Here is a 25,815-nt window from a genome sequence, read left to right as displayed (position 1 = left end):
AATCATGAGGTGCAAGAGAAGCCAGCCAACCAGGCAGTGTTTGCCTGGCCGGGAGAAGAAAGAGACATCAATCTGGTGTGGCTAGGCCAATCGCCGCCCGATATCAGGCCGTCCCCCGAGAGGGTACACCAAGACACCAGGAAGGAGCCTGTCCAGTAAAAGGGTTCGCACTGTCGCACGGCGAGGATCCGTCGAAGAACCCGGTAGGGCCAGCGACCGAGCAGCGCTTCATTGCTTGCAAACGGCTCTGCGCGTGACCCGCAGAAGCCTTGCCTTCTCCTCACTTGGAGCGCTTACCCACTGCGGGGGGCTGGCGTTTAAAGGGAACCGGAAGGAGAAACACCTAAACGGAAAAGTAAATCAGGGTGAAGTATAACGTTCATGATAATTAGCAAATAGAAATTTCCTGGTGGACGCAGAAATTAAGATATGCGTCATTAGATAGAAGCGGCAAATTTTATGTGTGCGTGCGTGTGTGTGCACGTGTGCATGTGTGTGTGTTTGTGTGTATGTGATTTAATGCGCGATTGTTATAACGATCTGTCCAATTACTGATTTTGAGAATTAACATGGTAGCCTTCTTGTGTCAGAGGTATTCACAAACGGCTTCGCAGATGTGTTTCTTTGGCTAATACACAATGAAGCCCCGAAGGAGTGGATATTTTGTGTAGTTAAATACCGAATTTTCGGAAGCAAAATTCGTATTTCTTCCTTATTTCTAAATCGGCGTCATGCTTGTAAAAAGTGATAAATGTTCTCGGGTTCCTGGCAGGTACGACACAGAGGGGCGATGCCAGACCAGACATGTATAGGTAAACATTTTGTAAAGATTTCTAATTTACGTATGGCGCACCATTCCTTGTTTCATGAAAAGGACAAGTAATTAAATTCCGACGTTTGGATTTTAAATGTTGTAGAATATTAAAAAAGATAAAATTTTGCATACCTAGCCGCAGTGACATAAGCCGAAGTAGGCATAACGGACATAAGGTGGTTCCGGAGGCTCTGAGTATTTCATCTACTAGTTGCGAGAGGAATGCCTTTCCACTGTCGCTCAGGAGGACGCGAGGAGCACCGTGACGAAGTATTAAGGCTTGAAGTATGAATGCAGCCACTTCAGAGACTGAGGATGAACTCCCACAAGCTGTTTCGGCGTAGCGTGTCAAGTGGTCAACGGCTGTCACAATCCATCGTTTACCGGTGAGAGTCACAGGACGAGGAACATACAGGTCAATGCCAACGACTTCAAATGGTTGCGAGGGACACGGAACCGGTTAGAGTTGTCCGCTTGGAGCTGATGTAGGGAGCTTTCGACGCTGACATAGGGCGCAGGAGGCGACATACCTCGCTACACTAGCGGACAAGCCAGGCCAGTAGAAGCGACCTTTGATGCGGTCGTAGGTTAGCCAGAAACCAGGGTGACCAACAGTCATGTCCAGGGGCGTAGCCAGGGGGGGGGGGGGCTTATGGGGCTTCAGCCCCCCCCCCCCCCCCGAAATTTTTTCGTGATGTCCATGCACCGTCGACCAAAGCGACCCCCAGTGCCAGAAGTCATTCTGAATTTTGTCTAGAACGTCTTTTTCACGCTCGAAAAGGCATCTCACCGCGAACATTGCGAACTCGGGCTGGATTTCGCGGCAACGCCCATGCACCGGGAGTCACATAACGCAAGCAGCCCAATCCGGGGACAAAGTTTCAAGTGCGTTTTGGTGGCGAACAAGCTCGCCGCGGAATCTACGGAGCGCATAGATTTCAATTCCAAAACCTTATGGGTACAAACATCATAAACATAAACTTTTGATGTGAAAGGTGCAATGACATTTCCGAAGTTGTGCTTCAGAGATTCAATTGCGGAAGTTTGTGGGTTTAATGTTGTTATAACATTTGACGCCAAAGGTGCATTGACTTTTCTAAAGTCTTAGATCGGAACATACAACGAGACAAGCCAAATCAACACACTATCAGACAAGTTGACAAAACACGCAGTGATATCCGATGAGGCGAGGCGTTGTGATGGTTAATTTGTGCCGTCATGTCGCGTAAAAAAATATCAACATTTTTTTTCACCTACGCCAAAGCATCCATGTCAAGACACTAAAGCCACCCAGGGCAACTACGTTCTTATTTATTTCTTCTACTTTGACTTTTATTCGTGAGGACACATTAAGCCTCTTAAGTTTTTTATTCTCGCTACCCTACCAGCGGGCTGCCAGAGCCAGCCAGAGCGCATGCGTTTTTCTCGTGTTGTCCCGACCACCACGCGGTGCACTTCGGTGCGCGTTTGGTTTTCTCTGGCCGAGTGGATTTTCACCTGGCAGAGTTTTGGACGCCTTCTGGCTAGCAGATGAGAAAAAGAAACAATGGTCGCCCACCGCCATCACTTTGAATACTCGACGGATTGCACCGCGTTCGCTTGAGCGCAACCTCTCTGGAAAGTCTTCGTCTCGCCGGTGTAGGATACCGAGCAACATATGCGTATGGTTCTCGGTGGACCAAACGTCTCACGTTTTCTTCGATATTCATTCGGTAGCTACATTAAGTGGCCAGAGTAGGCATTGGATTGTGGCCAACATACTCTACTTTGCGTTACTTCTTTCTTCATTTCGGTGCCCTCCCCCTCCGCCCCCCCCCCCCCAAAATACATTGTTGCGGCGCAGCGAATTGTCGCATGGTGACAGCTTGTTACTTCTTTTGCGGAAAGTAATCAACCACGGCACGCTTCGGTTGCCGGATACTATTATTATATTATTGCGATAGCAATTATATGAACACTCCAGGCGCATTCCTGCTGTCGGCGTCGCCCTCATCTTTCGTATGAAGTCTGAGGTCGATAACGTCGTGACCGCGCGCCGCATGCTGTATGTGCGAGTGAAAGAGTAGGGGGGGGGGGGGCAGGGATGGGTGAGCCGACGATGGTGGCTCAGTCTTGTGTGCGCAAAGGAGAAAAGCGGGGAGCAAGTGCGCCGCCTTCCGTCGCGCGCGATACATCGAGGGGAGTGGATGGAATGGGGGCAGGATCTAGGATTTTGTGAACCTGTGATTGGGCAACATGTTTATTTGCCTTGTTTGACGCATTATATACAGTGACTTTTTCTTAGATACGTAGATTTATTGGAGACCTATACGTATACTTAAATATCTTGTTGCGAGGTTTTGTGTGTACGTGCAGTGAACTGTCTTTCCAGTGACTTTTTTGCCCTTTATCAAGCATTTGTATATTCCATTGTATCTTCGCATTTCTAATGAACGAGGGCGAGTCAAATGAAAATGAGCCTACCCACCCCGCGCAATAATGGTTCAGTTCGTTATCTGCGAGGCATGCGCGTAACACACAGGCATCTTTCATTTACAAAAGTGACACGCAGGTGTGAGGGTAAATGTTCCTTAATGCTTTCATACACTGGGTTCAACATGGTTGCGTGACGTAATGGAAGCTTCAGAAGTTGAGCAGCGTGGTGCCGTGAGGTTTTTGACAACTGAAGGTGTTTCCCAAAAAGGAATTAGTCGCCGTATGACTGCCGTGTACGTTGAACATTGCATTTCATTGGCCACTGTGACGCGTTGGAGCAAACGGTTGAAGGAAGGACGTGAAAGTTGCAAAGACAATCCAAGACCGGGCCAAAGCCATCGTGCAACCACCCCCAACAAAATTGCAAAGGTTGATGAGCTGATGAGACAAGAACGGAGGATAAGCATCGAGGAACTGGCAGAGCGTGTGAATATTAGTCATGGTTCGGTTCACACCATAATTCATGAGCATCTCGGTTATCGGTTCTTGTATGCGCAATGGATGCCCAATATTTTGAACCACCGCCAGAAGATGGAGAAGTTCGGCACTGCCTTGACTCATCTGATCCGGTATCACAATGAAGGTGGCAACTTCTTGTCTGCAATTGTGATCGGGGACGAACCATGGTGCCACTACTACGAGCCTGAAACACGATGGCAAAGCTTACAGTGCAAACATTCGAATTCACCACCCCAAAAGAAAGCAAAGACCGTCATTTCCGCCGGAAAGGTATTGTTGCCTTTTTTTCGATCGTCAGGGGCCATTACTGATAGAATTTGCTAAAGCCCGAGAGACTATCAATCGATTCCGATATTGTGAAACGCCGAATCGGCTGCATGTCGCAATCAAAAACAAACGACGTGGAAAATTGACGAATGTGGTCATCTTGATCCACGACCTGGCTATGGTGTTGGGCTGCTGAGTACGAGGTCGCGGAATCGAATCCCGGCCACGGCGGCCGCATTTCGATGGGGCGAAAACACCTGTGTTCTTAGATTTAGGTGCACGTTAAGGAACCCCAGGTGGTCCAAATTTCCGGAGTCCACCATTACGGCGTTCCTCATAATTTGAAGATTATTTTGGTGCGTAAAATCCCTTAATTTAATTTTTAATTGTTCCACGACAATGCTCGTCCCCATGTGGCTGATGTGGTTAATACAAAACTGGCAAAGTTCAAGTGGCAAACGCTGCAACATCTTCCATACAGCTGAGACCTGTCGCCTTGCGACTTCCACATTTTGCGACATGAAAAAACAGCTCAAGGGAAACAGATTCGTGTCGGACGGTGATGGGAAAGAGTCAGTTGCAGATTTTTTGAAGCAACAACCCAAGGAGTTTTATGAGACGGGAATCACCCGACTCGTTCGTCAATGGGACAAATGTCTAAATGCTGATGGAGACTACTTTTAAATAAAGTACTCCGTTTGTCATATATTCGCATTGGCTCACTTTCATTTGATTTGCCCTGATATATTTTGCAGAACGGCTTCATATACGTTCTCTCTGTTGGGACAATAATTTCGGTGCAATTACTCACGATACACGACCGGGGACAGCTGCTCCTGCGTAATACATTAGAAAAAATGACAGCGTCATTGCAATTTTTCACTGGTTGTTACATATGTACAAAAATGTAAACAAGGTTCTTGAATGGCAAAGTTTCATTAACATATTTGTTCTAGAATTGTTCATTTCATGCCGATTTTTAAGGACCTAGTTTTTTATGGCGCAACACAATGCGCACCCCCGGTAGTGTTTACATCTGCAGCGGTTACTTCCAAACCCTCATGGATATTTAATAACCCGAATTTTTCGATCTGAAAATTTTTCATATCAGTGGCATGCACTGCTTTGCTGGTTTCGAAATAATATAGTTCTAAAGATCGTGTGATATTTTCTTTACTTATTAAATAGACAAACATCTGGAATCATCGATATCAGTTATTTTGGCCACAATTTTAGGCACATACGACTATATGTTTTTATGAAAAAATACACATAAAGCTTGTTTCATAGTGAGTAGCGATCAAGAATTCATTTGCAGCATCTTTGGCGATGACAATGCAGTTATTATTCATGTATTTGAATCCTCGACAAATTATTTAAGAGGAAGCTTTAGCTCGGGCCCGACGTCGACGCGGCCTATTCAAATACATGTAAAACGCCAGAAAGGCTTTTCTGAGATAACCCCTGGATCGCTTTTAATGAAATTTGTTGCATTTAAGAGAGAAAGTTAAATTCTAGTATATGCTTGAAGTGGAATTTCGATTAAGGGCCTGAATTTTGCTTAAAATATTTTGAAAAATTCGACAGGACAAAGAAAATAGAAGTACCACGTTTACAAACTAATAGCTCTACATCAAGAACAGATATCGCGGTTCTTCAAATGGCATCTATTATAAGAGTCAAAGCGGACAACTTTAGTATGTCAATTCGTATCTTACGTGAATTGGTTACGTGGTATACAAGGGTCCTGCAAAAGCTGTATTTCGATAATACAAAATTTTTTGAGATTCACTTGTAACATATCAATTTTGTCCTCTGTAGATGTGCTATTAGATGCGATTCACAGAATTGTGATATTGTTCTTCATTGTTGAGTTACAGAGTTTTAAACGTGATAGTCTAGATTTCTGAAGATTTGCGATTTTTGCCAATTTTTAGTAAAGTATTGATAAACTAAATGAAAAATTCAAAACCAGAATAAGTAGAATTTACGTTTTTGTTTTAAATGCAACAAACCTCGTCAAATTTGGTGCAGTGGTTGCCGAGAAAAACGAATTCGCCTTCTACATGTATTTAGATAGGAGCACCCGAGCTAAAGCTTCCTCTTAAGGAGGAGGCCCATCTGCAACGTGAGCCCCCCCCCCCCCCCCCCCCCCCCCCCGAACGAAATTTCTGGCTACGCCACTGCATGCCGCTGATATGATAAATGTAAAGGCCGTGAAATGAACAGGTTGAGGACAAATATGGTAATGATACTGTGTTATTTGAAAGCCTTGTTTACATTTTTGTACATATGCAACGAACAGGGAAAAATCTCAGTGACGCTGTCCTTCGTTCCAATGTACTGTGCAGGAGCAGCTGTCACCAGTTGCGTATTGTAATTGCACCGAAATCGTAGTCGCAACAGAGGTCACATATATAAAATGCAGCAGTTCTGCAAAATATATATTAGAAATGCGAAGTACAATGGAATACACCAACGCGAAGATTGATAAAAAGCAAGAAAGGTGCCTTTGGAAACAAATTTCACTGCATGTATCCACAAAATCTCGCAACAAGATATTTAAATATACGTATAAGTAACCAATAAATCTACGTATCTAAGCAAAATTCACTTTATGCAGGGTGTTTCGGCTAATTTTAGCCAGAATTTAAAGATACGCCGATGCACTCTAAGACGACGCGACCAAGTGCATGTTGCTCACTTTTGTACGTAGTGTGTCACGCTATATTTTGTGTTTTGCTTAATTAGATTTTTAGTCAAGATTGATAAACCAACTTCTGAAGTAACAAAGTTAGCAAAAAAATTCCATTTAGAAAATTGCAGAGCGGTTTGCGAAACGTCCGAATAAACAGTTTCTGTCTTTCTATATATATATTAGGTATTAGCGTATTTCCGCTTACTGATGATACCCGCGAACTACAATACTACTGACATGTCCGCTTGCGCGTCGTGATTGCACTGCTCCCCAACGTTCCGCGCACAAACAGCCATAGGTGCGCTACCACTTAAAGGCGACAGGGCAACCACGTAGGCGTCGGCTGTGCCGTTTACGCCAGAGATGTGCTGCCTTCGCGAAAGTTCGTTATGGCGATAAGCAGACGCAGCGGTTATCGCTTGTGCTGCCGGAAGCAACAGCTCCGTCATTTCGCGATAGGTGTAAGCAAATTGAACATCCCTAAATAAAAAAAAACTGAGTTTTCAGAAGGCTGAAAATGGTGGAATAAGAGTATCATGAATGACAAGACGCAGTCTCTCACTCAATTTACGTTTATTTTTCATGCGCCTTCACAGCAAGCGATCGAAGAGGTCAACTTCTACAGCGATACAACACTGGGACCTTCTGAGAACGCTTGCTGTCGCTGCCTTGAGCACCGTCGGTGAAAAACTGTGGCAAACTTCAATTATCGTCTCCTGTAAGGCTTCTGGAGTCGTGCTTTCCGTCGTGTATACGTGATCCTTAATATAGCCCCAGAAGAAAAAGTCAAGAGTGTTGAGGTCGGGTGACATTGCCGGCCACAGCACAGGCCCGTTTCTTTCTATCCATTGCCCTGGAAAGGTAACATCAAGGCTTGCTCGTGCTTGGCTGCAGCTGTGGGCTGGGGCCCCGTCGTGCTGACACCACATTGCGTCAAGCTGGGCTAGTGGCATGTTGCAGCAGACGTCTTCAACCTGCCCTTTGAGGAACTGACATACCTCTTGCAGGTCAGAGTGTTGTTAAAAACACTGGGCCAATGACTGTGCTGTCCTATATTCCGCACCAAACGGTAAAAGACCACTGATATTGGTGGCGAGATTTTCCTAGCCAGTGGGGATTTCGGTCTCTTCTATAGTGGGCATTGTGGATATTTACTTGGCGATTTCAGGAAAAGTTCATCTCGTCAGTCCGGATACCTTGGTGAGAAAGACAGAAATCTGCTCCTCCTCAATCAAAATCCAATTCTTAAAGTCGAGTCTCCTTTGAAGATCCCTTGACTCCAGGCATTGATGCAACTGCAGGTGATAAGGGTGCGGTCCAGCTGTTTTCAAAATCATCCAGGCAGTTGAGTTGGACAAACCGAGCTGTGCGCTCACGCTGCGCGTGCTAGCGTGTGGATTAGCCGCCATGAAAGACAAAACGTTGGAGCGAACCTCATTATTTATGACTGAAGCTCCCTGCCTCCTTCTTGGGAAGCTGCCGGTTTGCTTCAGCGACTCGTAGGTGTTGAATATTGTCATCGGGCTCAGTCGCGTATTCGCGTGCCAGCTTCGAAATATTCTTGCAGCCTGCCGTCTCTGTCTTCCTGCAGCTACTAGGGCAAGGATCATGTTTGCTTTTTCCTCGTTGGAAGAAGGCAGCACGAAATTGCTCGCGCTTTAGCAGTCGATGCACGATAGTCTGTTTATCGCTGTCTGGAATTACCACCTACCATTACAACCACGTCCGTCAGTCGCTTTACACAGCGCAGGAGATAACGGTTGCAAGCTTAAATTGAACAGCCAACGCTTGCGTCGCTGCTCTGTCGCTTTCTAAGTGGCAGCTAGTGCACCTATGGCTGTTTGTGTGCGGGAAGCTTAGGAGCAGTGCAATCACGACACGCAAGCGGGCATGTCACGTTGTGTGTTTTGTATTTCGCGGGAATCCGCAGTGAGCTGAAAAACACTTATACTGAATAGATAGAAAGACAGAAACTGTTTACTCGGACGTTTCGCAAACCGCTCTGAAACTTTCTAATTGGAATCTTTTTTCCTAGCTTCGTTGCTTCAGAAGTTGGTTAACTAATCTTGACTAATTTTCTAATCAAACAAAATACAAAAATAGCTACACAATGCATACAAAAGTGAGCAAAATGCATTTGATCACGTTCTGTTAGAGTGCATCGGCATTTTTTTAAACTCTGGCTAGAGTTAGCCGAAATACCGTGTATAATGTATCAAACAAGGCAAATAAACATGTTGCGTAATCACAGATTCAGAGATCAATTCAAGTAAATGCAGTTTTGGCATCAAATGTTAATAAGCACATTAAACCCACAAAGATCCGGAATTGAAAATGTAAAGCACGACTTTGGAAATGTCAACGCACCTTTCGCATAAAAACTTTATGTGATCTTTATTCCTCTAAAGTTCCTTAATTCAAATCAACGCGCTCCGTAGATTCTGCGGCCTCTGCGAGATGCCGCGACGATCCCGCTCGTCATCAAAGCGTCCTTGAAACTCTGTGCTCGGATGGGGATCTTTGCGTTATGTGACTCCTGGTGCAAGGGCGCTGCCACGAAATCCAGCCCGAGTTTACAATCTTCGCGCCGAAATGTCTTTTCGAGCGCGAAAAATACTTTCTAGAGAAAATCCAGAATGATTTCCGGGGCCGTGGGTTGCTTTGGTTGGCGGTGCATCACAGCAGGAAAAAATTTCGGGGGGGGGGGGGGGCTGAAGCCATATAAGCCCCCCCCCCCCCCCTGGCTACGCCCCTGGCCATATGGTATACATCCTTCTGCTGTCGACAATCGTCGCCTAAGCCTTCCCCTTCCAGAATATCCCAAAAATGCTACGGTCTACGTGGACATACGCTCCTTTAATATCTAAAAAGGCCACATATAAAGGTCTGCCTTCTACTCTTGATATTTCAATACACTGAGTAAGAACAAATAAGTTATCATCCAAACGCCTATCTATTCTGAAGCCATTCCGAAGTTCTCCTAAAATGCCATTATTCTCTGCCCATGCTTGAAGCTTTAATTTGATTGCTTGCATTGCTAACCTGTATATTAGCGATGTAATGGTCAACGCTCTATACGAGTGAATTCTATCTTTCTCCCCTTTACCTTTGTAAATTAAATTCATTCTACTTTGTCGCCAACTGTCTGGTATTCTGTCTTTTAAAGTTTTTTCCACTGCTTTCACCAGAGCCTCCTTACTTTTTGGTCCTAATTCATTAGTCAGCCTAACGGGAACCTCGTCTAGCCCTGTGGCTGTGCGCTTAGGAATTTTCTCTCCAGCTTTCTTCCAGTTGAATTATGTCAGCTCGAGCTACTTTTCCATTTGGCTCTCTTTCATTCTCTTTTTTTCTTCAAATACAACCTCGTCATTGCCTTGGGAAGGTTCGGCTGGTATTTTTAGGGTGTAATTTAATGCCGCTTCCCCTTCCAATTTGTTTCCATCTTCGTCTAGGATATGTTGTATTGTTGACTTCCTGCCTAATAATTTTTTGCGGTTCCAAAATATTCTAAGTGCGGCCTTCTTTTTCTCATGTATTTCTGACAACCAACGTTCACTTTCACCTTTTATCTTTGCTTGCACCAATATTTGAACCATATACTTTTTCTCCCGGTATATTTCCCATTTACTGTCCCCTTCACCTTGCGGCAACTGCACCTTCTTTGCCTGCCTGTGCTCTCGGGATGCTTTCTGTCGTTCGGCGATCGCTTCTCGTATCTCTCTGTTCCAACAGATTTTCGGTTTCATTTTTCTTTTCCAACGAACACGTTGTTTCGCTTTCCGTATTTTTATCGCTACTACACTTAGAATCTCCCTATATTCTCACTCTTGGCCATTTGCCAAGTTCTTCCTTGACTCTTGTGACTATATTTGGTATTTTTTCAGTGTTCATATTTGGACTGTCATTTCGCAGTCTTTGCGCTTTGCCGACTACATATCGCATTTTCTAAATGATGCGTGTATGGTCACTCCCTATGCTGCTACACCCTTACTCGTCAATGAGAATTTCTCTCAACTTATCATGAATTGCTTCTGTCATCAAAATTAATCAATGGTCACTTGCAGGTTTCCCACTTCACACGTGATCTGCCCTTCACACTTAGGCCCTGTATTCACGGTAACGAGGTTATGTTGCTCACGAAAATCTAGCAGTGACTTAACGTTGTAGTCGGTATAGTGATCTAGATCCTGCATGTCGGCATTTATGTCCCCTAATAGGATAATTTCGACATCATTCACGAAATACTTATCAGCACTTATGCATTCCAATAACTCTTGATTCTTCTCAGTGCAATTTTTCCGGTCAACAAATACGTTACGCCCAGCCAAGTTTTTTTTCCCACTCATTGTACCTGATAACCAAAGATGCTCTTGACATTTTGAATTTACTCTTTTCCATTTGGTTCCCTGATGGATGAGCATTCCGACTGCTCCTCCCTTTCTCTCCGACTTAGTTCTGTTGCCCCCTTCACAAACATAATCCTCAATCACTGGCGGCTCTTCCGAGTCTCTAAGGTGCATTTCTGTAACCGCATACACCCCTATTTGTTCTCTCTTTAACTGCTCCTCAATGTCTGGCCACTTTTTCTTTCTTCTGCCGCCCTGCATGTTGATGTTGCATATTGCATGGCAAGCTCTCTTTCTTTTCCTCCTTTTTCTGTTATTGACGGCGATGCTATTCTGAGGTTCCCCTAGGGTACCTTCTTCATTACTACCTACTCTAGCCTCCTGAGCGCCCGTGGGCCCCCTAACAAAGCAACAGCGCGGCCAACAAGTCGCCAGCTCACTTCTCGTCCAAGCCTGTAATTGAAGTGGATCCCGTCTCGTTCAAAACCACCACACCTCACTTCCCTGTTTACTTCGACAACCTCGAAACCTTTCTCTCGACTCATTTTCCACATCGCTTCATTAGCGGCCACTACGGCTCTTTGTACGTGACTGTCACGTACAGGCACCCCCGGCACCGTGCACACCACGATCTGCACCTGAGGGGACAGCTCGCACAAGTCGTCTACCCCCTTCGCCAAGCGCTGGGCTAGTCCTGTCCCTTCCCTATTTAGGACCTCATTTAGCACCCCTGCTACTATGACAAGGTTGCGCACGTAGTCATTTTCCGCAAGCTTTGCCTTTGTTCGCTCCATGACAGAACCCAGTGCCTGTCCTGGAAATTTCCTTACCGCCACCCTTTTATCGAAGCAAGGTCTGACTACGGGCTAGTTGGAATTCCATGGTATAACTCGTCAATTACAGCGCAAACATAGACGGAGGACAAAAAGGACGACGTAGACAAGCGCTGCCTACGTCGTCCTTTTTGTCCTCCGTCTATGTTTGCGCTGTAATTGACGAGTTATACCCTTTTATCGCCTTTCACCCTCTATAGAATTGCTTCTGAGCCTCTAGCCATGTTTGGTGATTATTATTATTATTATTATTATTATTATTATTATTATTATTATTATTATTATTATTATTATTATTATTATCATTATTATTATTATTACTTGGTGTTTTATGGCGCAAGGGCCAGTCATGGCTAAAGAGCACCAATCAATGTTTTAATGCAGTCAATGATGCAATATATATCCATTAAAATTGTCACAATTACTTTTCAGATGTGCTATAAGTCTAAAAGATAAGCTCTGATGGAATGAGCTAATAACATATATAAATGCCAATAGCACTATTGCCTGAATAAGGCCCTTGGATGCAAGGGCCTGTAGGCACATGCTCTACAATATGTTACCATCGCAGCAGGAGCCTCTGGTAAGATGCTATGCTACGAATCTCTTCGGCCTATAACTTGCCATGAACTAACATCTTGCAGAAAGTTAAAAACTGATTTTCTATCAAAAAGAAAAACCGGTTAGCACCAAGCAACATTGCTGAATGAAAAGGACTGTTCTGTCGGTAGGCTAGAGAAAAGTGTTTCTTTTTCCTTTCAGCTTCCATTTCTCTACACTCCGGCAACACATGGAGTACGGTTAGTATCTCACCACATCTATAGCATATTGGAGGTTCACTACCGGTCAACAGATAGGAGTGCGTGCCATACGTATGACCTATCCTAAGGCGGCAGAAAAAGACCTCGATTCGCCATGTTTTTGTTCTTGATGGCAAATTTACTAATTGTGGCTTGATCAAATGAAGTTTACTGGAGATTTCGGTGTCCCGCTTCTGTTGCAAATGCTTTCCAAGTTTTCTGCGCAAAAAATGGCTTTAGTTCCTCGACTGGGTACCTACGGAAGAGTTACCAGCTTTCGTTGGAATGAATGTGGCAGTTCCATCTGCAAGCATGTTGCCCTTGATGCCTCTGTGCCCAGGTACCCAGCATACTATGACGTGCTGATTAGAGATGTATATGCTGTGCACAGGAGCGAATATAGATGACTGAGTACAGGCTTGTTGTGTTTCTGAAGTGACATTAGATGTTTTACTACACTAAGAGGGTCTGTGAACATAATAGCCTTTCGCAATTTTGTTTTCCTGATATGTTTAACAAATTTCAGTACAGCATATGCCTCAGCAGTGAATATGGTTGTTTCCGGGTGTAGGACGTTAGATTCTGAAAATGATGGGCCGACGGCTGCATACAAAACGCCGGCATGCGACTTCAAGGCATCTGTGCAAAATTATTGGCAAGAGTACTTCGACTGACGTTCAAGAAAGTCCATTTCAATGCGTACCTGGGGAGCGTTCTTTGTTATTGCAACGAACGAAGTATCGCACTCAACGAGATGCCATTGCCACGGCGGACATAGCTGGACAGGAGCCATTAGAGGATTTTCAAAAAGTGGAACATCGATTTCTTTATTAAGTTTCCATACAAACAATGTGAAGGGTTCTCTAACTGCCGGTCGATTATTAAATAAAGTTGCAGCTGTCATGCTGTTTACACTTGGGTAAGAGGGATGTTCGCGGTTTGCGTTTACTTTCAGGAAATACCTCTGAAGACGAAGCGCCCACTCATTAGCTTGAACGTAAAGACTCTCCACAAGACTTGCCCTGAAGGCACCGGTCGCCAGGCGGATACCTTGGTGATGCACAGGATCCAGCATCTCCAATGCACTATGAGTAGCGGCTTGATAAACTATGGCCCCTTAATCTAAGCGTGTTCGAATAAGGCTCTTGTAAAGGTTCATGATGCACTTATTATCAGTGCTTCAGGTTGCGTGTGACAGAATTTTAAGAATGTTCGTGGTTTTTAGGCATTTGTTTCTAAGGCACTTCAGCTGTGAAACAAAGGTTAATTTCGTGTTTAAAATTACGCCTAAATATTTGTGTTCTGTGCTCACAGGTATGTGCTGCCCCTGAAGTTCTTCATCAGGATTTGCTATTACACCTCTTTTTTTTGGGGTGAAAAGAAGACAGGTGCTCTTTGCTAGCATTGAGCTTAAACCCATTTTCATCGACCCACTTAGACACCTTCTCTAGACAAAGCAGTACTTGTCGCTCACAGATAGCGAGATTACATGACAAATCCCATCTGAACGTCATCAACATATACCGAATAAAATATCCGGTATTGATGAGCGCAAGGAATTCATATTTATGATAGAAAGTGTGCAGTTAAGCACGCCGCCCTGCGGCACCCCAGTTTCCCGTTGAAATGGTCTCGAGAGAACATTACCGATTCTAACACGGAAAGAGCGATTTGATAAATAGCTTTCAATTACATTAAGCATTTTTCCGCGGATGCCCATTTCCGATAAGTCACGTAGAATTCCTTACCGCCACGTGGTATCGTAAGCCTTTTCTATGTCTAAAACACGGAAAGAAAGAACTGTTTGTGTATAAAAGCGTCACGAATATATGCTTGAGTGCGAACGACGTGGTCTTTCGTCGATCGACCTTCCCTACAAATACATTGTTATCGGTCAAGAAGCGTGTTTAATTCAAGGAAGTGTAAAAGCCTACGATTTATCATTTTTTTAAAGAGTTTACATAAACAACTGGTGAGTGCTATAGGCCGGTAGCTTGCCACAGAGGACGGATCTTTACCTTGATTTAAGACAGGGACAACAATCACCTCTTTCCAGGCTGATGGAATGTCTCCTGTTTCCCAGATAATGTTGAAAATACTATGGTGTTAGGCTGCTGAGCACGAGGTCGCGGGATCGAATCCCAGCCACGGCGGCCGCATTTCGATGGGGGCGAAATGCGAAAACACCCGTGTACTTAGATTTAGGTGCACGTTAAAGAACCCCAGGTGGTCAAAATTTCCGGAGTCCTCCACTACGGCGTGCCTCATAATCAGAAAGTGGTTTTGGCACGTAAACCCCCCCCCCCCCCCAAAAAAAAAAAAAAAAAATGTTGAAAATAGACAACAGAGACATCTGCGTGTCAGGGTGAAGATGATTTAGGATTATGTACATGACTCTGTGAGCTCCTGGTGCCGATTTTGTCCAGCCGTTCAGGGAAGCTCTGAACTCGGCAATGCTAAAAGGATGGTTGTACGGTTCCGTTCCGCTACATTTAGGGTTCAGTAGCTTACTTTCTGCTATCTGTTTAGCTTTATTGAATGACTGTGAGTAGTTCGCAGAGCGTTCTCCCAGAATTTTCGCCTTGTCTTGAAGGCTGTAGCCTTGATCATCGACCGAAAGCATATTGTAGGTTTGTCGACTAATTAATTATCTTAGCCTGTTCACAATACTCTTGCTTTTTGCGTATAGGAATTTATGCTTGTGACTTATTTTTTCCAGCTTTCTCATTTAGCGATACGACGCGTTCGTCTGCCTTTGGATTTCACGTGCTTAAAGTTGATGAGGTTTTCTGCCGCTGGAGACTGACGTAGTAAACTCCAGGCTTTGTTTTGCTCCTTACGCGAATTCTTGCATTGATCATTCCACCACGGCACGTGCCTCTTTTTTGTAGTCCCCTTCGTTTGCGGAATGCACTCTATTGCAGGGTCATTTATAAAAGCGATAAAATAAGCAATAGCATCGTTCACACTAAAATCTTTAAAATCGTTTATCTGCATCTGGGTGATTACCGCAAATTTTTTCCAATCTGCAGATGCAACTTTCCATCGAAGGCGGTGGGGGAGGAATTCATTTTGTTCTAAAGTTCTGATGCAGATGGGAAAATTATCACTCCTATATGGGTTTTTAGGTACCTCTCATTCTAGGCATGGTACAAGTGTGGCAGAGCAGATAGATAAATCTATCGCTGTGCTATAGAACGTCGGCTCCTTTTTATTTAATAAGCATGCGCCAGAATAAATAGAAAATCTTCTATTAAGCGGTCTTTGAGATCGCATCGAGAGTCTCCCAAGAGAGTATGGTGGCGTTGAAATCCCCAACGAGTACGTAAGGCTGAGGCAGCTCATCAATTAGACTAAGAAATTCTGTTCTTTGGAGTAGATAGTGGGGTAGTATGTACACAGGAGATATTGCAACAAATTTTTCTAACAGTATGGCTCGAACCGCAACTGCCTCAGGAGGCGTTCGGAGTTCCAAGGCCTGACATGCTGCATGCTTAACTATAATTGCGACACCACCGGACACCACCGGCGTTGTAGCGCGTAGTTTCGCGTTACTGTGTGAATTTTCTTTTTTTTCCATTTTTTTTCTCTTCTTCTTCTTTCTCCTTTTATTCCCTTTACCCCTTTCCCCAGCACAGGGTAGCCAGCCGGTACTTACACTGGCTAACCTCCCTGTCTTTCCTCTCCTTTGTCTCCTCCTCCTCCTCCACCGGACGAAGCGACAGTATCGTCACGGTCTTTGCGGAAAAAAGTTGTATTGTGGTAGAAAGGCCGTCTGTGTAAGTTTTAAATGGGTCTCTTGGACACGGAGCACCTTTGGATTATATTTACGCAGGAGTACCTTGGCATCATCGAGGTTATGTAGAGGAGGAGGAGGAGGAAAAAAGTTTATTGAGCTCTAGAAAAATTTGATGAATTTCGCGGAGTCAGATTGTGTCTTCCATCTTCTTAGCAACGGCCGTCTGCCCCTAGTTGCCGTTGCCAGCTGGGCCCGTCGGATCAGGCCTAATTGGACGTCCTGACGGTCGCTGGAGAGCATTTGTTCCCATTGCTCCGCACTCGGGTTTGGTATTATTGGGGCCGCATTTGTTTTCTGGCAGGCCCACGTTATATGGTAGAGCTTGGGTGTTTCCTGGCACCATGGTCATTTGTCAGTGTACTGTGTGGGTTGTATTTTACTGAGTCTGTTTAAGTTCAGATATGCACCCGTCTGTAGCAGCCTCCAAGCTACGGAGTCCTCTCTAGTGAGAGAGCTATGCGGCGGGGGGTACCGCTTCCTGCTGCCCTTATAGTGGTTTAGGATAGCGGAGTATTCTCTCGGGACTGGCTCGGTTTTCTCGAGGTCATTGGTGGAGGGTGCTCGGTATGTAGTGTATCCCCGAGCTACCCTGTCGACCTCACGGTTGCCTTCCACGTCCGTGTGACCCGGCGTCCACACTATCGTGCGTCTAATTGGTTGTTCTTTTTCTGGGTTTTGTGTGTGGTGATCTTCAGAGCGGAGTATGCGGAGCGCTTTGTGACCTGTTCTGCCTAACATGTAGTTTCAGCATGTTGTTTGGGAGTCGGTTAGTATTGTTAAGAACCACCTAGTCCGATAGCCCTCCGCTGCCGCCAGAGCGACGGCCGCTTCTTTAGCCTCGACTAGCGTGCAGCCCCGTAGAGATGCGCTGACGATTTCTCGCATGTCCGAGTTTATCACCACCGCTGCTGCGTTGGGGTTGGTCTGTCTCGCCCTTCTGGTGTGTGTGGCTGCGTCCACATATACCGTTGTTACCTGGGAAGCTAGTGACTGTTGAATGTATTCGGCTCTCGCCTTCTTGCGTTCTTCATTTAGGTTGGGGTCCATGTTCTTGGGAATGGGGGACACCTTGATTGTGTTTCATATTTTGTCCGGGATAGTCGCGGTTATTTGGGTTTCTTGCGTCTGTTCGCTGTATCCCAACTTCTGCAGAAGCGCCCTGCCAGACAGAGTCTGTTGTAGTCTGCGCAGCTGAGCAACCATGTTGTGCCTCCCTGAGTTCTTCGAAAGTGTTATGAAGTCCTAGGGCCAAGAGGTTCTCCGTGGATGTGCATTGTGGTAGGTGGAGCGCGGTTTTGTATGCCTTGCGTATGATCGCGTCTATCTGCTGAACCTCGCTCTTGAATGGGTTGTAGTACGGGAGACTGTAGGTAACCCGGCTGATCACCAGACTCCTAACCAGCTTTAGCGCGTCTTCCTCTCGCATGCCTGAGCGTCTGTGGGAGTTGCGCGTTATCATGCGAGCGACTTGTAGAGTTGATGTGTGAGCAGCGTCGAGTAGAGCGAGGATGTGTGAGCAGCGTCGATTTGACTGTATCCACATGCCCAAAATTCTTATGAGCGTTTTCTCCGGTATTAGTTTTCCCTCGAGGTAGACGCCAAGCTTGAGCTCGTCGCTAGTTCAGTTGTAATATTTGTGTCTCCATACTAAGGAAAGTGCGCATGCTGTGTGTTCAGAGAGGAAAGTTGACTTAGATTACAGAGCCCTTCCAGGGCGCCGTACTGCGTAGTTTTTCTTTCTTGCCGCAGTCCTGAGACTGGCGGCGGCCCTGCGGCGCTTGCTGCGCCATCTGGCTTGGAGTAGTGTCCATTGCCTCTTGAGAGGCACTGGACGTCCGCTCTTGTGAGTGACGAGTTTGCCGTGAAGACCTCAACTGAATAGATGAAGCCTTCGTGCCAACCAACCATGAGGTCGATGGGCCCGCTTTCAGTGATGGCGAAGCAGCGCTGGCTGTTATCACTGAGGGGGATGGTGGCACAATGGCGGCCACACCCTTTGTGGGCCGGGAAGATGCCGGAGTCATGCTGCGGCGTTGCCCCCTTACGTCACGCTCCATCATAGCTTGCGCTATGAATGAATGAAACACGTTTCCGCGCTTCTTGAAATGATGTGTTTTCTTTAACTTACAGTGTGATAATATCCTAGAACTGGTACAGCGCAACATACAAAAGAAGAAACAAGCCGAGCCGGCCAGATAAAGGAACAGAGCGCTCTGTTCCTTTATCTGGCCGGCTCGGCTTGTTTCTTCTTTTGTATGTTGCGCTGTACCAGTTCTAGAACGCAATACCAACTCGCCCAATCCTCAACCCTAGTAATAATATCGTTTTTTTTTTCACATTGGACATGATCGGCAATTTGTGGCATGATCACCATCGCAGTTCACACAGTGTGGCGTGCCAGTGCAGTTGTCGGAAGCGTGCTCTTACCCACATTTTGCGCAAGTGAGGCGGCCTCGGTAGCTTTGTGAGCCATGGCCAAATATTTGACGTTTGAAACATATACGTGGATTTGGAATGTATGGTCTCACTCGTGTTCTTGTGCATGATGTATCGAGAGATTCTGGCAGTATACTTGTATCAAAGGTGAGAATGAGATGTTTTGTAGGAATTTCTTTGTTGTCGCACTTGATCGTCATTCTTTGTACTTTGACAACATCCTGTTCCTTTCATCCTTCGAGGAGGAGTTCTTCGCATAGATTCAAAATATTAGCATCTGATCCTCGCCTGCTAATGTGTTCATAGAGCGATGTGGGGTCCCTGTGATTTCGACATCACCATAATCATCATCACCATCTTCATCATCAGCCTGTTTTATGTCCACTGCAGGACGAAGGCCTCTCCCTGCGATCTCCAATTATCCTTGTCCTGCGCCAACTGATTCCAACTTGGGCCTGCGAATTTCCTAATTTCATCGCTCCACCTAGTCTTCTGCCTTCTTCCACTGCGTTTTCCTTCTCTTGGTACCCATTCTGTAACCCTAATGGTCCAACGGTTATCTAATCGGCGCATTAGATGACCTGCCCAGCTCCATTTCTTTCTCTTTATGTCAATAAGAATATCGTCTATACTCGTTTGCTCTCTGATCCAAACCGCTCTCTTTCTGTCTCTTAACGTTATGCCTAGCAATCTTCCTGCCATCGCTCTTTGCGCGCTCCTTAGCTTGTTCTCCAGCTTCTTTGCCAGTCTCCAAGTCTCTGCCCCATATGTAAGCACTGTTGAAATGCACTGACTGCACACCTTCCTCTTCAATGATAATGGTAAGCTTCCGGTCAGCAGCTGACAATGTCTGCCGTATGCGATCCGACCCATTTTTATTCTACGAATTTCCTTCTATGAAATGCCTCTGTTTTGTCCTCCTGCTACAACCGATACAGTGGCCGTCGCTTGCAAGACAGTGCTTCACAAGCGCACCACGTTTTCTGCACGATGATAAGATGCTATCACCGCTCGCCTATCGACTCAAAAGGAGCACTGAGTGTGCCGCTAATAAATGTGAACGTTGCCGCGTCGCCATCACGGCCGAGCCATCACCGGCTAAAGCACGTTGGTCGAAGCTGCATACTCGCTCGGGCAACCAAATGTACTCAGAGCGTCCTTTTTCGACCAGCCGAACAAGGGGACAACACTATGAGCACTCCGAAACGACCACCCGAATAAACCGTAAGAACGTGAGGATCCAGGGGGATGTTCCGGATCTAGAAGCATTTTAGTGGCACCTTCATCATACATATGGTGTTGGCGCCCATATTGAATTTTCCGGGCCTAAAAACGCCCTCTCGCGTGTTTTGTGCCACCTTACTTTTGTTTATAATGATATAACCCGCTGGGGTACTTGGCTGAAGAAAGCCGGTTATTGCCACAAACAGCTTGCCAGTGTAAATGTGTTATTAACAGCATTGCAGCAAACTAGATCACCGCTGTGAGAAGGGCTCAGACTGCTCTACGCGACGATACACTTGAAGGTAACATCATCGAGAAACTTTAATGCTCGGATGCAACCCTGCACCCGGAATGTGGGGATTATTTTGGATGTTCAGGAAAGTTTCGTCACCATTCCCATCGGATATGCCACACGCCCAAGTGAATGAATTTGGGCGGGTGCGGGGGGGGGGGGGGCGGCAAGGGTTGGAGACACACACAGATATGTAGATAGATGGACACCCGGAAAGTGTTTAAAGTATCCGAATAATGCTAACCTTATTTTTAAAAATTGTGGGTTTTGCGTACCAACATCGCGATCTGACCATGAACTACGCCGTAGTGCAGGACTCTGAATTAGTTTTTGACCCCTCGCGGCTTTCTAACTTGCACCGGATGCGTGGTTCACGAGCTTTCCTGTATTTTTATGTATTATGAGTGTAAAAGTGAAAAAAAAGGTGAAGTGTTGGAAGCCTGTCACGTAGTATATATATATATATTATAATACCGAGACCGATCAAGTTGTCCAGCGCTGTTTATTCCAAAAAAGGCAACGCCCGCAGCTCACGCGCGAAGAAGAGGGAAGATGATGATGGCTATGTACAAATGAAAACGACGAAGTACGTTAATAGTGCTTACTCTAACTTCCCCCCGTCATGGAAGCGGCCAGCCTGGCCGCAGATTAGAGATTATCTAAACGGGGAGTGAAGGGCTTCATCCGCGACACGTGAACAATTTCGGCATTCCGGCGGCGCCGGTCAGTGACGGAGTGTACTGGGCGGACGAGATAGTTCACTGCAGATGTTTGCTGCACAACGGTGTATGGACCAATGTAGCGTGGAAGGAACTTCTCACAGAGGCCTGGGGTGCGGACTGGAGTCCAAAGCAGGACTTGGTCTCCTGGGTGAAAACGTAGGTCACGGCGTTTGTTGTCGCAGTAACGCTTGCGCTCAGCTTGGGTAGCTTCTGTGCTTTGCCGGGCGATTTGACGGCAATGTGCAACTCGGGCAGCAAAATCTTCTGGAAGCGACGCGTCAGGCGAAGAAGGTGCGAAAAATAGTTCTCTGTCGAATATGGTGGAAGGAGATCGTCCATACACAAGGAAGAAAGGGCTGTAGCCGGTAGTCCGTTGAATAGCAGTATTATATGCGAATGTCACAAAAGGAAGAATTTTATCCCAGTCAGTGTGGTCAGGACGGATGTACATGGCAATCATGTCAGACAGCGTACGGTGGAAGCGCTCAGTAAGGCCATTGGTTTGCGGATGATAAGTAGAAGTAGATTTGTGGACGGTATTAGTGGCTCGAAGAACTTCCTCGAGAACTTGTGAAATGAACGCCTTGCCACGGTCACTGAGAAGAACGCGAGGAGCCCCGTGGCGCAAGACGATGGCGCGCAAGAAAAAGTCGGCGTCCTCAGAAGCGGTGCCGGATCGCAGAGGGGCAGTCTCGGCATATCTTGTTAAATGGTCGACCGAAGTGACGATCCAACGGTGACCGGAGGGTGTCGACGGCAAGGGTCCATATAAATTAATGCCAACAAATTCAAAAGGTGCGTCCGGGCAAGGGAGAGGTTGTAGTAAACCGGCAGGAGGGGATGTCGAGCGTTTGCGGTGCTGACATGACGCACAAGAGGCAATGTATTTGGCCACCGTTGTGGATAGGCCAGGCCAGAAGCAGCGGGTCTTTATGCGGTCGTAAGTCTTGTGGAAGCCTAAGTGGCCAGCCGATACGTCGTCGTGAAGTGCCTCTAATACCCGCAAGCGAAGGCAGCGAGGTAGAACTGGGACCCACCGGTGACCTGTTGGGTGGTAAACGTAGCGGTGTAGCACGCCACCTTGAAGGCGGAATTGAAGTTGGCGTCGCAAGCGGCTGTTGGGTGGTTCGGTGAACCCACTAAGGCGATCCATGAGAGCTCGACAGTAGGAGTCGGCCCGCTGAAGCGAGACGAAATCAGAGCGTGATGAAAGCGTAACTTGGTCCAGGGGCGTTATCGAGAGCTGGTGGGAGGCAAGCGTAGCATCGGAACGACGTGGTTGGGAAGACGACGGCGCGTTACCGGGAGAGAGTGAGAGTGGGCAGCGAGACAATGCGTCTGCATCATGATGGCGTTTTCCAGACTTGTATGTTATAGTGAAGTCATATTCCTGCAATCGCAGTATCCAGCGTCCTAAGCGTCCTGACATGTTTTTCATTGATGACAGCCAACACAGAGCATGATGGTCGGTGACGATGGTGAAGTGGCGGCCGTAAAGGTATGGGCGAAATTTCTGAATCGACCAAACGATAGCCAGGCACTCTTGCTCTGTAATGGTGTAGTTCCGCTCAGCTGGAGAAAGTGTTCGGCTGGCATATGCTATGACTTGCTCTTTAGATTCTGTATTACGTTGCAGAAGTACTGCGCCAATACCTTGTGCGCTTGCGTCAGTATGGAGTATGGTGGGGGCACGATTATCGAAGTGGCGAAGCACTGGTCCAGAAGTAAGATGCCGCTTAAGAGCTTGAAAAGCCGACTCGCAGTCGCTAGTCCACGTGAAAGAGGCACCGGTAACCAGTAGCTTGTGTAGAGGAGATGCTATTGCTGCGAAGTTGCGTATAAATCTACGAAAATATGACGCCAAGCCGAGGAAACTACGTAGATCTTTCTGTTGCTGGGGGCGAGGAAACTGAAGAACGGCACTAATCTTTTCGGGGTCAGGCTGGATGCCAGCTTTTGAGACGACGTGACCCAATACTTTTATTGTTTTGCTTGCAAATTTGCATTTTTTTGTATTGATTTGGAGACCAGCATTCGCAAGGCACTTGAGAACTTCGTCTAATCGATGAAGATGTTGGCTGAAGTCAGACGAAAAGATGACAATATCGTCCAGATAACAGAGGCATGTCTTCCATTTTAGACCACGAAGGACGTTGTCTATCATGCGCTCAAATGTGGCAGGAGCATTACAAAGGCCAAAAGGCATCACGTTAAATTCATAAAGGCCATCCGGCGTAGCGAATGCGGTCTTTTCTTTGTCAGTCTCGTTCATCGGAATTTGCCAATATCCTGACCGAAGATCAAGGCTGGAGAAATACTCCGCCCCTTGTAGTGTGTCCAAAGCGTCGTCAATTCGAGGTATTGGATATACGTCCTTGCGTGTGATCTTATTGAGCGCTCGATAATCCACGCAAAAGCGAACTGAGCCATCTTTTTTCTTTACCAGGACCACGGGAGACGCCCATGGGCTAGATGAAGGTCGTATTATCTTCCGCGCAAGCATGTCAGCAACCTGTTGTTCAATGACCTTTCGTTCGGACGGCGATACACGATAGGGGCGTCGTCGTATAATAGCGGAACCATCGGTTTCGATGCGGTGTGTAGCCGCAGGAGTTTGGCTCAACACAGGGGAACAGCTATCGAAACAGGCTTTGTGTTTTGCCAAGACCACCATTAGGGCTTCGGACTGCGCGGCTGTTAGGTCAGAACCAAGAACGGCTGGAGGAGGGAAAGAATCATCCAAACCTGAGGTTGGGGCTGGCGATGAAGAAGGGCAAAGCGCGACTAGAGAGATAGGTTGAGTGTCGGCGAGGGTTGCCACAGTCATCCCTTTGGGCAGCATCACAGGATCTGGGGTCGTGTTGCAAGCAGACAGAAGGGCGCGGCCGCGTGAAAACCGGACGAGACAGGTGGCAATGAGAATTCCGCGAGAAGTACAGCGGGAAGAAGGGGCGACTAGGGCGTCTCCGTCGGCGATCTGACTGGATGTTACGGCTATAACGTCTTCGTGACCAGGACGCAGGACGTAGTCGGCAGCGATGGTCAAGTTCACGCATGAAAGTGAAGAGTCCGCAACAGGTTCAAGCTCTGTATCCGTGATGTGGACAACTTCCTCTCTACATGAAATGACGGCTGAAGCAGAATGTAGGAAGTCCCAACCCAGTATAAGTTCATGGATACACGTTGGAAGGATGATAAACTCGATGTGGTGGCGTATGCCGTCGATGAGAACACGAGCAGTACACTGTCCGTCAGGGTGAATGAATGCATTATTAGCACCAACCAAAATAGGTCCAAGATAAGGCGTTTTTACTTTACGGAGCCGCGAACACAGATCACTCCGAAGAACAGAAACGGCGGCACCGGTATCGATGAGAGCTGACGCGGGAACACCTTTGACAGTCACAGAAAGCATGTTGGCCGGGCGAACAGGAGGAATTTTTGAAGACCGATAAGAAGCAGTTTCCCCTCCAAAAACTGCAACAGTTAGTTTTCCGAGTGCTGGTCGACAAAATGGGAAGTGGGGCGAAGCGGTGATGTAGAGCGCCGGTAAGGGGATGGGGAACGACGTCTGGCCGAACGGGAACTATGAGGCAGATTGGGAGCAGCTGGTGGAGACGGAGAACGCTGTTGCGGGGACGAGTACGGTCCGGGATAGTAGTCGTCTGATCGGCGAGTGCAGTCTCTTTCGTGCTCAGCATAGCCTCGCCTTTCATCCTGCTGGCGCCGGCGACAGAAGCGAGATATATGGCCGCGTATACCGCAGTAAAAACAAACTGGACGAGGGGGACGCCACTGAGGGTACGATGGCGCAGCAAGTGCTCTGGTTCCCATCGAAGCCAAATGGTCATAGGAAGCGCCAGTAGGCACGGAAGGCACGGTAGGGGTGGGTAGCGAAACAACATCCGCGTAGGTAGGTGTGGAGCGCGCTACCGGAGCAAGATGCGTCATGGGTGTAGTCATCGCTGTCAACTCCTGCTTTACGACCTCGCGCAAGTCGAAAGCGGGGGTTGGGGCGCAGGCAGCAGGTGGACGCCTGAGGTCTTGTAGTTGAAGCTCTTCGCGGATGATGGTGCGGATAAGAGCACGTAGATCTGGAGAATGGGGAACCTGAGGATCGCTGCAGTCATGTGGAAGACGAATAGACTGCAGCTCGTCGAGGCGTTGACACGTTGAAGTGATGTCTTGGACAGAAGCCGGATTTTGCACGATTAAGGCGTTGAATGCGACAGGCCCAATGCCTTTTAAGATGTGGCGAACGCGTTCGGCTTCCGTCATGCTAGGATTCGCACGGCGGCACAGAGCCAAGACATCCTCTATGTATGAGGTGTAAGACTCTTGGGGAAGTTGGCGCCGCGTTCCCAGCTTCTGTTTGGCGACTTCTGCACGGCCAGACGAGGAAGCGAAGATTTGCCGCAGCTTCGAGGTAAACGTGGACCAATCCGCGATGTCGGATTCGTGGTTGAAATACCACGTCTTTGCAACACCGGTCAAGTAGAAGGCGACGTGCCTCAATTTCTGGGTGTCGTTCCACTTGTTGCAAGAACTCACGCGGTCGTAGTGGTCGATCCAATCGTCTACGTCATCACCGCGGAGTCCCGCGAAGACAGGGGGATCGCGCTGAGGGCTCGTCACAGTCCAAGAGGGCGC

At 46.9% G+C, this 25,815-nt stretch overlaps 1 protein-coding gene and 1 long non-coding RNA gene across 3 annotated transcripts in view; one reads left to right on the top strand and one right to left on the bottom strand.

The window, feature by feature from the left end:
* Nucleotides 1-25,815, top strand: part of LOC126539614 (uncharacterized) — a 99,727-nt gene that overhangs the window by 62,080 nt on the left and 11,832 nt on the right. The window lies entirely within an intron of this gene.
* Nucleotides 1-25,815, bottom strand: part of LOC129386932 (uncharacterized) — a 69,236-nt gene that overhangs the window by 36,365 nt on the left and 7,056 nt on the right. The window lies entirely within an intron of this gene.

This window comes from Dermacentor andersoni, chromosome 11 (assembly GCF_023375885.2).
Source record: "Dermacentor andersoni chromosome 11, qqDerAnde1_hic_scaffold, whole genome shotgun sequence".
NCBI lineage: Eukaryota > Metazoa > Arthropoda > Arachnida > Ixodida > Ixodidae > Dermacentor > Dermacentor andersoni.
The sequence above is the reverse complement of the archived record's forward strand: the minus strand, read 5'-3'. Positions and strand labels throughout refer to the sequence as shown.